The following is a 14,911-nucleotide window of genomic DNA, read 5'->3' on the forward strand; positions in this document are numbered from 1 at the left end:
GGACAAACGAATGAGTCCATATCTTGGCTTAGCAGGCATGTATCATGTTGTTCAGTGTGATTGGTCGTAGCAAGTCATTACTTCACACACATTCCAATTTGCAACATTTTCCAGTGTATGAGAATAATGATTAAACTAGACCTTTGGAAGGCAGTCCGTCAGGGTTTGTGTCGTTTCTAGTCTTGAAACGTATAAGAACGCCATCACGCCTGTTTCGATTACATCAAAGCGTGTCAGCTTAATGTGGAAGGAAATCACGGATATTTCCACCTTCATTCGAACACGACCATGGACATCGGTGAAGGATCGTAACCGAGTAACCTATTTACAAGGTTTGATGTTGACTAACCTTGAAACATAATGGCGGCCAACCGGGAGTTGGTGCCACAATCAAGCGTGCCCAAGGGAGGCAACGCTGCACAGGGAATCCAGACGACCGCTGATGATTGTAAATGATTTTGGTCATGACCATAACTGCCAACGTGACGACAGGCTCAAGTAATTAACCCAAAATCTGAAGCATGAAACCCATTTGGGGAACTTAGAACATTTAGTGCAAAAAATATGTAATAATTTCTGGGCAAGAACTATAGTCATGTTTTAAACAGTCAGACCTGTGTAATAAAAGACGACACAGGATACAGGTTGCAAATGACAAAGGAAGTTGTCTAAAATATGTAAGACTAAGATTGATCAATTACTGTAATTACTGGCGTTAGGTGATGGGCGTTGATTAGTTTATTATGATTATTATCGACAGGTGTCTGCATGTTTGGAGTTAAGTGGATTTATTTAAACATTGATGATTGATATTTTGTGTGTGAGCTTTTTGAAGTTCAAATGAATGAGCTTTGCTTTTATCGAAATTTAATCGGTCGGTGGTGATACATACACGAAGTAGACGAAGTTCTTCAAAAAGTTCTTCATATATTATCAGCATATGCATTCAGTCCCTCAGAACATCACCCGTGTTTAAAACAGACATCAATTTTATAGCCTAGAAGTACGGTTATTAATCTCATTTGATTAGCCCGTGCCTTTGAGGTAGAATTTTATACTCTGAGTACAGGTGATAATCGGGCGTTTTTCTTTAAATGTACGTTTTAAAAGCCTTCAAGCGGCAACTAAGCATATTACTTCTGACAACGTCCTGAAAAAAAATCAAATATTTCTAAAATTAAGGATTATTTTTCATAAGCTCATTAGCGAGCATTGCCATCTAACAGTTTTGAACCAACTAACTTCTATTTTGCATTCCTTGAATGGTCTTCCACAATTCATTTAGCAATTGCACTGATTGGATTTTTTATTGAACTACGTTGCTGCACTGGTCCACACTTGCGATGTAGTTTACTGTAACTTTCTAATGAGGGAAACAGCCTGTGAAGATGATATGGTAGAGTAATTATGTACATGGTTCTGATAACGGCACTACTTGGCTTAAAACAGATAAAAAAAGGACACGAACGAACCAGTGATATCGGGCGCTGCAGTGAGCTATTCAGAGTTATGTCCCTTATCAGAGCCAGAATGCGCAGGTGAGACATTCAAACCCTATATTCATCTGATTATGGTTCTTTGTGTTCATATTTTCTTTGAGAGGCATTTTAAAAGTTATGAAGATGAAGGAAGTTATTTAGATTGTCAACTTCTTTATTGCAATGAGTGCGACGTTTCGGTGTAGGTACTAACACCGTTGGTAAGAACTTTGTTTTCATCCAAACTCCATAATGTTTCGGAGCAGTTGGGGCACTCAGTGGTTAAAGCGTTCGCTCGTCACGACGAAAACGAGAGTTCAATTCCCCAAATGAGTACAATGTAGTCGCTCATTGTCTGGTGTCTCCGCCGTGGTATTGCGTGAAAAAATACCACTTACTCCCAATGTTTCCCAGTGTTTCTACCTCAACAGCATTTCTACCTGGGGCAATATTGTTGCAAATAATGGTCGCTATATTCATTGACCACAACATTATGAGGATAGGGATGATTAAGGTACACAAACAATGTATGGCCCTTTTTCAAAGCCACGGTTCACACAGTTCATGAAAGGCACGGTTTTGTTGTGTGCTAGGGAGTGTCAGCATCCTCTGATTATGAGTTCGAATCCAACATATGCTCTGATTATGATCGTCGTGTTCGTGATAGTCACTGCGGCACATGTCGGGCTTACCTCCACACAAAGCTGCAACCGTGAATTGTTTAAATCATCAAAAGTCAAAGTCATGTTCAGAATAGGTCAAGGGATGAGTCCTGGCCAATGCCATTTACAATACGAAATGAAACAAGCAGTGCTTTTCCTCTGACATTATATATTCATCACCTAAATGACTAAGTCAGGAAGAAAGTCAGAATATAGGAATCATCTTTACATCGGCTATATAGTTTTAGACAAAATAAAAATGTTACACGCAACAGTGTTAAATGCCATCCTCACTGCTTGGTTGGTCCTTCAGTAGAGTGGTATGGCACGTATCCTATTACAGCAATACCAGGATGAAAAAGTTCTGAGTTCGAATCCCAGATTCAAACTTCCATCATTTTCTGCTTCATCCCTAATATAAAGTTCGTCGTTGTGGTCTTACTGCGATACAACGTCTTCAAAACTCATGCTTGGCGTAAGAGGTGACTAACGGGATCGGGTGGTCAGTCTCACTGACATGGTTTTACCATGCCATCGTATCCAAAATGCGTAGATAAATGGCCATGCTATAGATCACGGGATTGTCAGGTCCCCACTCAATTTTACTGAAAGCGGCCTTAAAGAACAAACAAACGTATCCAGCCAAGATGCACAGACTGTCCTCCCGATCTGCTTTCACCATATCATGGAATACCAGACTCTTCATATGTCCTGATTCCCGAGTAACCTTTTAGTTTAAACTGCAGAATCAACACGTCACAGCTCACGCTATCGGCTGTGACGTGGAAGTGGTCTTTATTGTGTAACAAAGTTACAGTGTAATACATTGTACCTCTTTACATTCAACAGGGGCAGTGGTGTGCCAGATTTAGACTTGTACTAGATTTAGACAGAAAGATCTGGCATAAGCTATAAGGAGCTATAAGGATCACTTGCCTCAGTGTACTCATTTCTAGCATCTTTTTCTTAGGTACATTAGGGGAGTTAGTTAAGTCTTGTTTCTCACCTCACATGACATCTCAAGTTACCAGAAGCCTAGCATTGTGTGTGACAATCATGATACCCTGCTAGACCTATTTTGCAACTTGGATTACTGTGGCTAAGGAGTGCAATTTACTATCATTGTCTTTATTGCTATAGACACTGCTCTTGTATATAATAATTTGAGTTTGTATTGTCACTTTATTTTGTATTGTGGGGCGGTAGGGTAGCCTAATTGTTAAAGCGTTCGTCATCACGCTGAAGACCCGGGTTTGATTCCCCACATGGGTACAATGTGTGAAGCCCATTTCTGGTGCCCCAGATTGCTTGAATATTGCTTCAAGCTGCACAAAACCATACTCACTCACTCACAGTTTTGTGCTGCCTCGGAGATACCTACCTTTCTTGTGGTTGTTATTACATTTGTGAACCAAGTTTTAAAATACAGTTGTTAATTACACCACATTTCTTTGTTGTTTGTTGGTCTCGATCCTAGTTCTGATTCTACGTTAACTTTTTAGTTTGATTTTGGGAATCAAAACAAGTTGTTTAATTCGTTGTGGGTCCTACCGTTTCTACCAGAATTACTGCAGTCTGTTTTATAACCAGTCTGTTGCAACAGGTCAGGCCATTTAACAAATTAGTGTGAGAATAAATCATGCTGCAGAAATGAAAACATGTAGAGGATTACAAATTCGTGACAAAATGCTTCTTCTTTTCCCAGGACGTCAGATCTGTCTAATGAAGGTTGATATAGAATCGCTGAGCAGCTTATATTAGAAGAAGTTCCAAGGCGTCAGTTTTTAACTTTTTGTGATGTATTGATGTTTTACGACAGTGATTGATTGATATCCCCACTTCAATAAACCCTTTATTGCTAAAATGCAACAACCAGCTGATTATTCAACTGTTGCCATCAATCACAGTGACATTATCGGGGTTGTTTGAATGTTAATTAAGGATTAAAGGAATGTTTTTTTCTTTGTTTGTGGTTCTAGACGTCGCTTTTATGTCCTCAGTCCATCTTGAATTCAATAATGCATGCATGATTCACTTAGCATCCTGAGTCAAACCTGGGAACAGTTCTGGACCTATCAACATTTTTACATCCATTAAATTGAGTTTTCACAATGTATTTAGAAATTGCTCTAATTTTTATTGGACTTCTTATCTGTGTATTAGATCACGCTTGCAATCAATTTGGTGTTACTTTTAACAAGTGGGTATAATTGCTCTTCTACGACCCATTCCATGAGGAATAAAAATACTGTTGAAAGTTATCAAATGTTTCTAATGAGAAACGTTCAGTTGTGTGTCCCTTACCTACAAACATGAGGTAACACAACCTAAAAAAATATGAAAGTATGTTTATTTACAACTGCATCCAGATCACATTATCAAACTGAATAAAGACATTTGGCTGAAGTTTGCAAATATCGGATCTGCAGTTCGTTTTCTTTCTCCCAAGAATATGTATGTTTGCAACGTGCTAGACATGTGTCTTACTGTCATTGACTCGTTGGGATAATGTCCACAATCCTGTCAAATGAAGCTGTCCCTGCTTGGTAATTCAGAAGGCTGTAGTCTCCACCTTTTCTGGAGAAAATGTTTGCAGGGTTCAGTTGGGTTATTTCTGGGAGAAGTTCCATTCATTGATAATGAGCCTAACCAGTCTGACTGTGCCAGAACCCGCACCCTCTTTGCTACATTTGACAATCACAACCATCTTAAAGTTGGATTAGGCAGAAAAAAGTTATGTTTTTTGAATGAGGCCTTCTTGTTGTACTTAGTAATAATTGTTATTATTGTTGTCAAGGCAATCTATCCTATCGGCACTGCAAAAGGATTGTTATTTCTTATTTGGGATATGTTTTAAATTTTCTTTTCAAGGTCCCTCCGTGTCTTCTCTGCATTTGACAGGAGATGAAAAAATAAAATCTAAATTCTGACAGTGGCTATTGACAATAAGCTATCATTGCTATTTTTCTTGTTGGTGGGATAAGATATAATCTTGATCATTCCATTTTAGGCACCCGTGAAGAGCCACCTCCTCGTGGTGGGTGCTGGGTAACGCTAAGCGCTCTTCAACCCCCGTAGTGGACCCGGGGGTATATTTGGTCCACCAACCCGTTTGCCGTGTGTTGTGCCCCCTGTGTCGATGGAGGACGGGATTCTGGTGATTGAGGGCAATATGATCCTGGAACTGTGTTCCTTTTGCCCAACACACCACTTTGGCCCTTACTTCACCTAGACGGGTGGTAGAACTGGCCCGGTTCTATCAATCGGCTGGTCACGCCATGCGCTGGGCATGGACTACATTCTTATGCACTTATTGTACATTATTGTGCAATTGTGTCATTGAATGTTTAAATTTCAAATTATATTCTATACTATATGTTTGCCTAGAGTCCTATGCCAGAAGCGGTGGCCCATGGGCCAATCTGGTGATATGGACCTCTAAATTCTGAGTTTCTTAAGACAGATGTCATGGGCCGAACCAGCCTGACATTTGATCTTTTAGATTTCTTCGCTATTTATGTCTGTATTTCTGGAGTATGACATCTCTGTAACCCTGGTGCTGCAGTCTGGTTTCCGCTGAAGCACCGTTCTTGTTGACACTCGATGGCGGGTGGGGATCAGGTTTGTCGAACACTATTCTAATACCATGGCTCAAAACATGCATTCTGGTTCATCAAAGACAAATAAGCGAAGACATCTTTCTTTGTCATCTGATGAAGAGGTATCTCATTTAGTGAAAGATTCTTGGCCCAGGTTGGTCAAAGGGCATCCAAGGTGTGTGCGGAGAAGTAAATAATGTCACTCGCCTCCGAAACGGGTCACTCTTGGTAGAATGTATACGAAGGCAACAATTTATCAATCTGCTGAGCTTGCAGCAGTTTGTTAACAAACAGGTTGTTGTCTCCGTTTATAGGACACTGAACACTTGTCGAGGCATCGATAGAGACAGATCCCGTTGTTTATCTGACATGAAGGAAGAAGAAATTGTGGCCGAGTTGAAAGACCAAGATGTTACTTCCGTGAACGTTTCACCAGGAAACAGGATTCAAATATTATCAAAACAAACACTTACCTTTTCACTTTTGGTCTGACAATACTCCCTAAATCTATTAAAGCAGGATACTGTAGTATCGGAGTGGAGGTATATGTACCGAATCCACTCCGGTGTTACAAATGCCAAAAGTTTGGCCATAGTGCAAGGTATTGTACTGGCAAGTCTGTATGCTCACGTTGCAGTGGAACTCATGAGAGTACCGATTGCACTGATACCGTCAAGTGCGCCAACTGCAATGGTGAACATCTGGCTTCGTCTAAATCTTGCCCTAAGTTTGAATATGAAAGCCAAATTCTGAAAATCAAATGCACGAATAACATCTCGTATTTTGAGGCAAAGAAACTAGTCAATGCTCAATCTAAATCGTCTACTGGTCAAACATATTCAGCCACAGTTTCTTCTGCTTCTATATCGGTTAAGAAATCAGTTTCAACCTCCTGTCAAACTGTAATATCCTGGGTGAATGCAACTCAGATAACCTTGGATGATACTCCTCCAATATCACAAGACAGTCACCGCTCAGCAGCATTTCAGACTGAAACACAGCCAGAAGACATGAATCCAACACAGACAACAGAGAGTGTTGCCAAACTTTCAAGCAAGGAAAGGAAAAAAGTGAAAAGAAAGACCAGAGCTCTTAACCATTTAGACGACCCTTCTTCTTTAACACCTCCAGTCACAGTTCAAAATCAGTTTGAACCGCTTGACATGGAGATCACTCCTTCACAATCAGGGTGTAGGAGTGGCGCTGCCACGCGCTCACGATCTCCAGTTGAACCTCCCTCATGAAATAAATACAATGGAATTGCAGAGGCCTTAGGAACAATTTTAACGATCTACAACTATTATCACAAGATTTTATACCATCGGCTTTTAGTTTACAAGAGACATATCTGAAAAGTACTGATAAATTCGAATTGCGCCAGTATAATTCATTCCATTCATTCTCACCTCCAGGTCATAAAGCCACTGGCGGTGCTTCTATTTTCGTGAGGCAGGGTCCGTCTCACTTTACAGTTATTCTTTAGGCTTTGTTCTTTGTATATCTCCCCTTCTTCAGTCCTTCAACAGTCCGATCTTCAGGATCTATTCGACCAGCTTCCTAAACCATGTATAATGGGTGATCTTAACGGACATAATCCTTTGTGGGGAAGTGCTGATACCAACAATAAAGGAAAAATTCTTGAAGACTTCATTGCAAACAATAATTTATGCATATTTAATGATGGATCGGTCACATATTTACACCCTGGTTTGGGAACCTATTGTGCACTCGATCTGTCATTCACAGATCCAAATATATATAATGAATTTGAATGGTCAGTCCACGACGACCTGTGTGGAAGTGACAATTTTCCAACAATACTTTCAGCTGTAAACCCGAATGATGATCCACCTGCAACAAGGTGGAATTTTAATAAGGCTAACTGGCCATTATTTCAGAGGCTGTGTGCTGATTACCTAAAATCTGACCTTTTTTGACAATGTGCCAGATCCGATTCAGTTGTTCTCTGATAAACTGAAGAATATTGCCGATGAAACTACTCCTAAGGCTTCTGCTAAACCACATATTCGTAAACCATGGTTTACTGACGATTGTAAACAAGCTAGGAAGTGGAGGAAGAAGGCAGAGAAATATTTTCGCCGCCACCCTACAGTTCACAACTTAAATAATTTTAAAATAAACAATGCCAAGGCTCGACGTACTTTTAAACAAAGTAAACGTCAGTCTTGGAAGAACTTTGTATCAAAGATTAATTCCCTACTCCAATGACGAAGGTGTGGAACATGATACAGAGAATCAAGGGCAAAGGTAGAAATTCTAGTGTTCATCATCTCAAAGATGGCCACGATCTTTTAACTGATAAAACTGACATTGCAAACAAGTTGGGTGAAACTATAGCTAGACATTCTTCTTCATCAAACTATAACCCAAATTTTCAGAAATATATAGATCATCAAGAAAAACTTAAAATTAACTTTCATTCTGATAATGGTGCAGATTATAATGAAGTATTTTCACTACATGAGCTGAATACTGCATTAGCGCAAGCTCATGATACGGCAACAGGTGCTGATAATATCCACTATCAGCCCCTGAAACATTTACCCAATGCATGTCTTGAAACACTCCTGAACATTTTTGATAATATTTGGACAATAGGACACTTTCCTCCTTCGTGGCGTCATGCCATTGTTGTACCAATACCTAAGCCTGGCCGGGATCATACAGATCCATCAAACTACAGACCTATTGCACTAACTAGCTGCGTTTTGGAAGACCAAGACAATGGAACGCATGGTCAATAATAGATTAGTATGGTTTCTAGAATCCAATAATCTTATTACTAACATTCAATGTGGTTTTCGCAAAAATAGAAGCACTATTGACCATTTAGTTCGACTAGAATCATTCGTTAAAAATTCTATTGTAAATAACCAGCATGCTGTATCAAGTTTTTTCGACCTAGAAAAAGCTTATGATACAACATGGAAACATGGTATTTTAAGAGATTTAATTTACTTTGGTTTGAGAGGCCGTTTGCCTCATTTTATATCCCAGTTTTTAGCAGACAGGCACATTCGAGTTCGTGTCTAAACATTATAATGAGGATGAGGGGGTTCCACAAGGAAGTATTTTGGGGGATCAAACTACTTGATTCTGTCCATCACCAAGGCCTAAGACTTTGTCTTGGATCTTTCCGAACTTCTCCTATTGATAGCATTTACCTTGAAGTTGACGAGCCTTCTCTAAACCAACGCCGTTTCAAATTATCTTTGCAGTATATTACAAAACTATATTCTAATCAGTTGAACCCTGCATATTACTGTGTCTTTCATCCCCTCTTTGAGGATCTGTTCAGCAAAAATTCTTCTCTTGTTCCGCCTCTTGGGCTCAGAATTAAACCTTTCATTTCTGCTGCCGGCATTGAGCTGGGAAATATATCTCCTTCCCGTCTTCTTTCTTCTCCTCCTTGGCAACTGGTGAGGCCTGAAGTTGACCTAACTCTGACAAAGTTTAAGAAATCTGAATCTAATGAATTACAATATAAACAAGAATATAATCAATTAAAAAATATATATTATACATACAAATCCTCATTTACAGATGGGTCCAAGGATGGTGGCGCAGAGGCATGTGCCACTGTCATGGGATCTAGAACAATATCTTCTCGACTACCAAATAACAGCTCTATTTTCACAACAGAAGCTAACGCCATATTAACAGCTCTTAAATATATTAATAAACACCGTAAATATAAACAATACATAATATTTTCCGATTCTCTTTCGTGTCTTCAGACTATTAAAAACCATTCTTGTAAACATCCACTGTTATTAGAACTTATTGAATTGTATAATGAGCTTTGCTACTGGCCAATGCGACATGTTCTTTTGTTGGTTACCCAGCCACGTTGGCATTTCTGGGAACACAATGGCCTGATCTTGCTGCTAAGGCAGCACTCAACAAATCTGTGACACCACTTCTTATCCCATACTCTGATTACAAAGCTGCTATTAGATCTTATATCCGTGATCTGATGCAAAAGAAGTGGGACACCCAAGTAGGTATCAATAAATTACATGCAATAAAACCAACTATCGGTTACACCTACTTGGGTTGTCAGTCCAGATTTGAAGAGGTCATCATACGACGATGTCGTATTGGCCACACAAGATATACTCATCATACCTATTAAAAGGTCAGGATCCTCTGTTTTGTATCCCTTGTGATGAAAGAATCACGATCAAGCATGTCCTGCTTGACTGTGTTGAATATTCCATCACAAGGGATATCTATTTCAAATCACGAACTATGAAGGATCTATTTAATAATATAAGTTCTCATTTAATTATTGCATTTTTAAAAGAATTAGATTTGTTATATGATTTGTAAATAGATTTTATTATTGGTAGTTTAGATTAGTATCTAAGATTGTAAGTGGCTGTACCTTCTACAGGGGGTTGAAGTAGCGTAAAATTATTGTCCTCCTGAGAGGGTACGTAAGTCAGGAAACATTCAAAGGCAATTTAAATGTACCAGCTGTTTTAAATGTAATATTTTTGTTATTTTAAATTTCGGCTAAATCTTCCCTCCATCGCCAGGGGCTGAAGGGATGATATAAATCCAGCTAGGGTCCATGCAGGTAGCAAAAGTACTGTAAGTCCCCATGGTCCCTAGTTTGGTGATCTACCTTCAGTTGTCCGGGATCTATAGCCTGTTTTTATCTTGTATTGTCCTAATAGTGCTATTAGTTTTAACCTTCCCCACTAGTTTTAAATCTAATTGTGATATTCTAGTTATTTTACTGTCCTTCGATGACAGGTTTTATAATATACCCATATTCCATTTCAATGTAAAATGTTCTCGTCACGATATGGCTGAAATATTGCCGATGTGACGTTAAATATTAACTCACTCACTCACTCATTCCATTTTATTTTTTTCTGAAGTTTTAAATTTTAAGATCGACGGGTCAGTGAACCAAATAATAACAACGTGAGGCCTAACAGTGCTTCGTTAGAAGAAAGGCTGTTGACAAAGACTGGTATTGTGCAGGTGAACAAGGCTCCACTGTATATACGGCGTCAGTTTGTCGCCACTACATGTGCAACATGCATGAAGTAGTGCAACAAGAAGTCCCAATAGAAGCCCGCGTCCGAATGATTTATGAGGGAAACAACCTGTAAAGACAATGTTGCAGAGTAATTGTGTCCTTGGTTCTGATACTGGCATTATTTATTTCAAACTCTTCCGGTCGTTTAAAGCTCCAGAAAGATCAGCAATCTTCAGAATGAAAACAAATGTTTGGAATTGGACCCTACTAAAGTCTTCAGCAACCTTGCGTCTAACGGAATCGGTTGCAGGATCTCTGATGTGCTGGATGCATGAGGGCGTATGTCAATTGCGAAGATCGACGTTCACGATGTTAGTCACTGGACTGTCTGGTCCAAACAATCATTTACAGACCGTCGACAAACAGCTGGAACATTCCCGAGAGTGGGATTAAACAAATGATTGAAATTTGAAGACTAGTGCTTGTTTCTTGGGTTCAGATCTGGTGTATAAGGGAGAGGGAAGAAGTATGTGTCCATATCCTCTTACAGAAGCCATGGCAACAGGACTGGTGTGATCACCATGATTGTCGTGACGCAGGAGAACACCACGTTGAAGTTGCTTGAGAGAATATCTCTTCAAAAGAATTTTCTGTACGTTTCTGTTTGAACACATGCCAGCAGACAACGCATGCACGCACTCACACAAGCACGTTCTATAGACCTTTTCTTGTATTCTATGTACTGAATATGCTTCAAAACTATATCGGGGCGGTGGGGTAGCCTAGTGGTAAAAGCGTTGGCTCGTTACGCCGAAGACCAGGTTCGAATCCCCACATGGGTACAATGTGTAAAGACCATTTCTGGTGTCCCTCGCCATGATGTTGCTGGAATATTGGTAAAAGCGGCGTAAAACCAAACTCAGTCAGTCAGTCAGTCATAACTATATTATAGTGTTTCAAACACATGCTCTGTCAAAAAGATTTCATGGTGACAATCACCAAATTGTCTGGTCTAGACCTGATTGTTTAAAAAACAACATCGCACGGCTGTAATAGTGCTGAAACAAATGTATGCACATGATATAGTCAGAATTGTACAATCGACTCTGCTTTTAGCAGATATTTCTTATGGATGTAGTGAGAATTTTGTCTCATCTATTTCCATTACGTGTAACATGTTCATTTGTAAATATTTGTCATACATTTATATCAACATCATCTATGGAGAAAGCTTATCAACAATTGCTTGTACTGGATGAATGTGCTCGCACAGCCAAATAGAGAGAGTTCCCTGTGTTTGATTAATACCAGCGTCACACGGAAAGAAATTATTTAGAGAATTGAACACAACATGAAATGTATACATTATTCATGCTATGATATTAGACCACAACCCATTTGTCCTGAAGATACAAGGAAGTAGAGTATCAGATTTATGGGGGAGTCACACTGACAATGTCAACATGTTCTGTTTCATTTGGAATGTTCTTGATCTGAAACATCTTTTGATATTCAAGAATAGTTATTATTCATTCTGAACTCCAAAGTCTTAAGGTTTTAACGCGAGAAAGGAAGACCAGAGAATGGGGGAAGCAATGAATCGAAGAGATGAATTGAATGTTCATTTCAAGAAAGTGAAGCACGTAATAACATGAAAAACAAGTTATTTGCCATTTCCTCTTCTACTGTTGTTATCTGCCTTGCTTGATTATCCGGGCCGTAAACAGAATTACCTCCCTTTATCGTCATTAACTCCACGGTCAACATTCTTTTGAATCTGGGCTTTATAAAGACATGTGTTTTAGGCTACGTCGAATAATGCAAAGAAACCTACCTTATAACAGAGCATAGCTGTACTTGCATATAACAGAGCATAACTGTACTCGTCGGGAAAAGAATCGAATTTGGACGCATCTCATTGTGACGAGGTCAGATCGCCTTGACATGTATGGGCAGCTGTGTCCATATTTAGTGGACATACATATCAGACGGTCTTCGTCTATAAATGGCGTCAGATTTATTGATATGAATCCATATACTTATGGCTGGTGACTGACAGACTCGGCAAGTATACAGGCGTCTCCTTACCTCAGGATGGATGATCATCTTGTGTTTGGCTCACGTCCACTAATTGCACGTCGAAGGAAGACATCTACATGTTCTTGAGCTGACAGCATGTCTCGTCTGGTAGTAGTCTTTAAATCACACTTACTGGTATACCAGGTTGAGTGTGGTGGAGCTGTCACATTAAAGCACCATATTGAGAACGGAATATTCTTTTGGCACAGACAGTGTGACAATAAACTGAATTGTTAAACATGAGGATGAAGGAACCTTATGTTCCTTGTAATTTCCTTCAAAGAAGGGACAGTTAGACGAGGAACTATTTTGTCAGCCTGATTCATTCGGTGTCTGTAGAGCTGTCTGACTGACAGACAGATGTGATAGGTCATAGCGAGTAAGTTCTTCACACACATTCCAGTCTGTAACATTTTCCAGTGTATGAGAGTAATGAGAATAACTAGACCCTGGGAAAGCAGTCCGTCAGGGTTTGTGTCATTTCTAGTCTTGAAACATATAAGAACGCCATAACGCCAGATTCGATTATGTCAAAGCGTGTCAGGTTAATGTGGACGGAAATCACGGATATTTCCACCTTCATTCGAATACGACCATGGACAACGGTGAAGGATCGTAACCGAGTAACCTATCTACAAGGTTTGCAGTAGATAGTTGGTGCCGGGAGTTGGGACCACAATCAAGCGTGCCCAAGGGAGGCAACTCTGCACAGGGAATATGGCGTTTCAGGCAGCTGGGCCACCCATGCGACCGCTAATGATTATAAATAATTTTGGTCATGTCCATAACTGCCAACGTGACGATAGGCTTCAGTAATTAACCCAAAGTCTGAAGCATGAAACCGATTTGGGAAATTTAGAGGAAAAAATATGTAATAATTTCTGGGCAAGAACTATAGTCATGTTTTAAACAGTCAGACCTGTGTAATAAAAGACGACACAGGATACAGACCTGTAAATGACAAAGGAAGTTGTCTAAAATATGTAAGACTAAGATTGATCAATTACTGTATTTACTGACGTTAGGTGATGGGCGTTGATTTGGTTTATTATGATTACTATCGACAGGTGTCTGCATGTTTGGATTTGGGTGGATTTATTTAAACAGTGATGACTGATATTTTGTGTGTGAGCTTTTTGAAGTCCAAATGAATGAGCATGGCTTTTTATCGAAATTTAATCGGTCGGTGGTGATACATACACGAAGTAGACAAAGTTCTTCAAAAAGTTCTTCATATATTATCAGCATATGCATTCAGTCCCTCAGAACATCACCCGTGTTTAAAACAGACATCAATTTTATAGCCCAGAAGTACGGTTGTTGATCTCATTTGATTAACCCGTGCCTTTGAGGTAGAATTTTATACTCTAAGCACAGGTGATAATCAGGCGTTTTTCTGTAAATGGACGCTTTAAAATCCTTCAAGCGGCAACTAAGCATATTACTTCTGACAACGTCCTGAAAGAAAATCGAATATTATAAAATTAAGGGATTATTTTTCATAAGCTCATTAGCGAGCATTGCCATCTAACAGTTTTGAACCAACTAACCTCTATTTTGCATTCCTTGAATGGTCTTCCACAATTCATTTAGCAATTGCACTGATTGGATTTTTTATTGAACTACGTTGCTGCATTGGTCCACACTTGCGATGTAGTTTACTGGAACTTTCTAATGAGGGAAACTGACTGACTGACTGACTGAGTTTAGTTTTACGCCGCTTTTAGCAATATTCCAGCAATATCACGGCGGGGGACACCAGAAATGGGCTTAACACATTGTGCCCATGTGGGGAATCGAACCCGGGTCTTCGGCGTGACGAGCCAACGCTTTAACCACTAGGCTACCCCACCGCCCCCCCAATGAGGGAAACAGCCTGTGAAGATGATATGGTAGAGTAATTATGTACATGGTTCTGATAACGGCACTACTTGGCTTAAAACAGATAAAAAAGGACACGGAAGAACCAGTGATATCAGGCGCTGCAGTCAGCTATTCAGAGTTATGTCCCTTATCAGAGCCAGAATGCGCAGGTGAGACATTCAAACCCTATATTCATCTGATTATGGTTCTTTGTGT

Source organism: Haliotis rubra, unplaced genomic scaffold, assembly GCF_003918875.1.
Source record: "Haliotis rubra isolate DU_JTF1 unplaced genomic scaffold, ASM391887v1 Scf922, whole genome shotgun sequence".
Lineage (NCBI taxonomy): Eukaryota > Metazoa > Mollusca > Gastropoda > Lepetellida > Haliotidae > Haliotis > Haliotis rubra.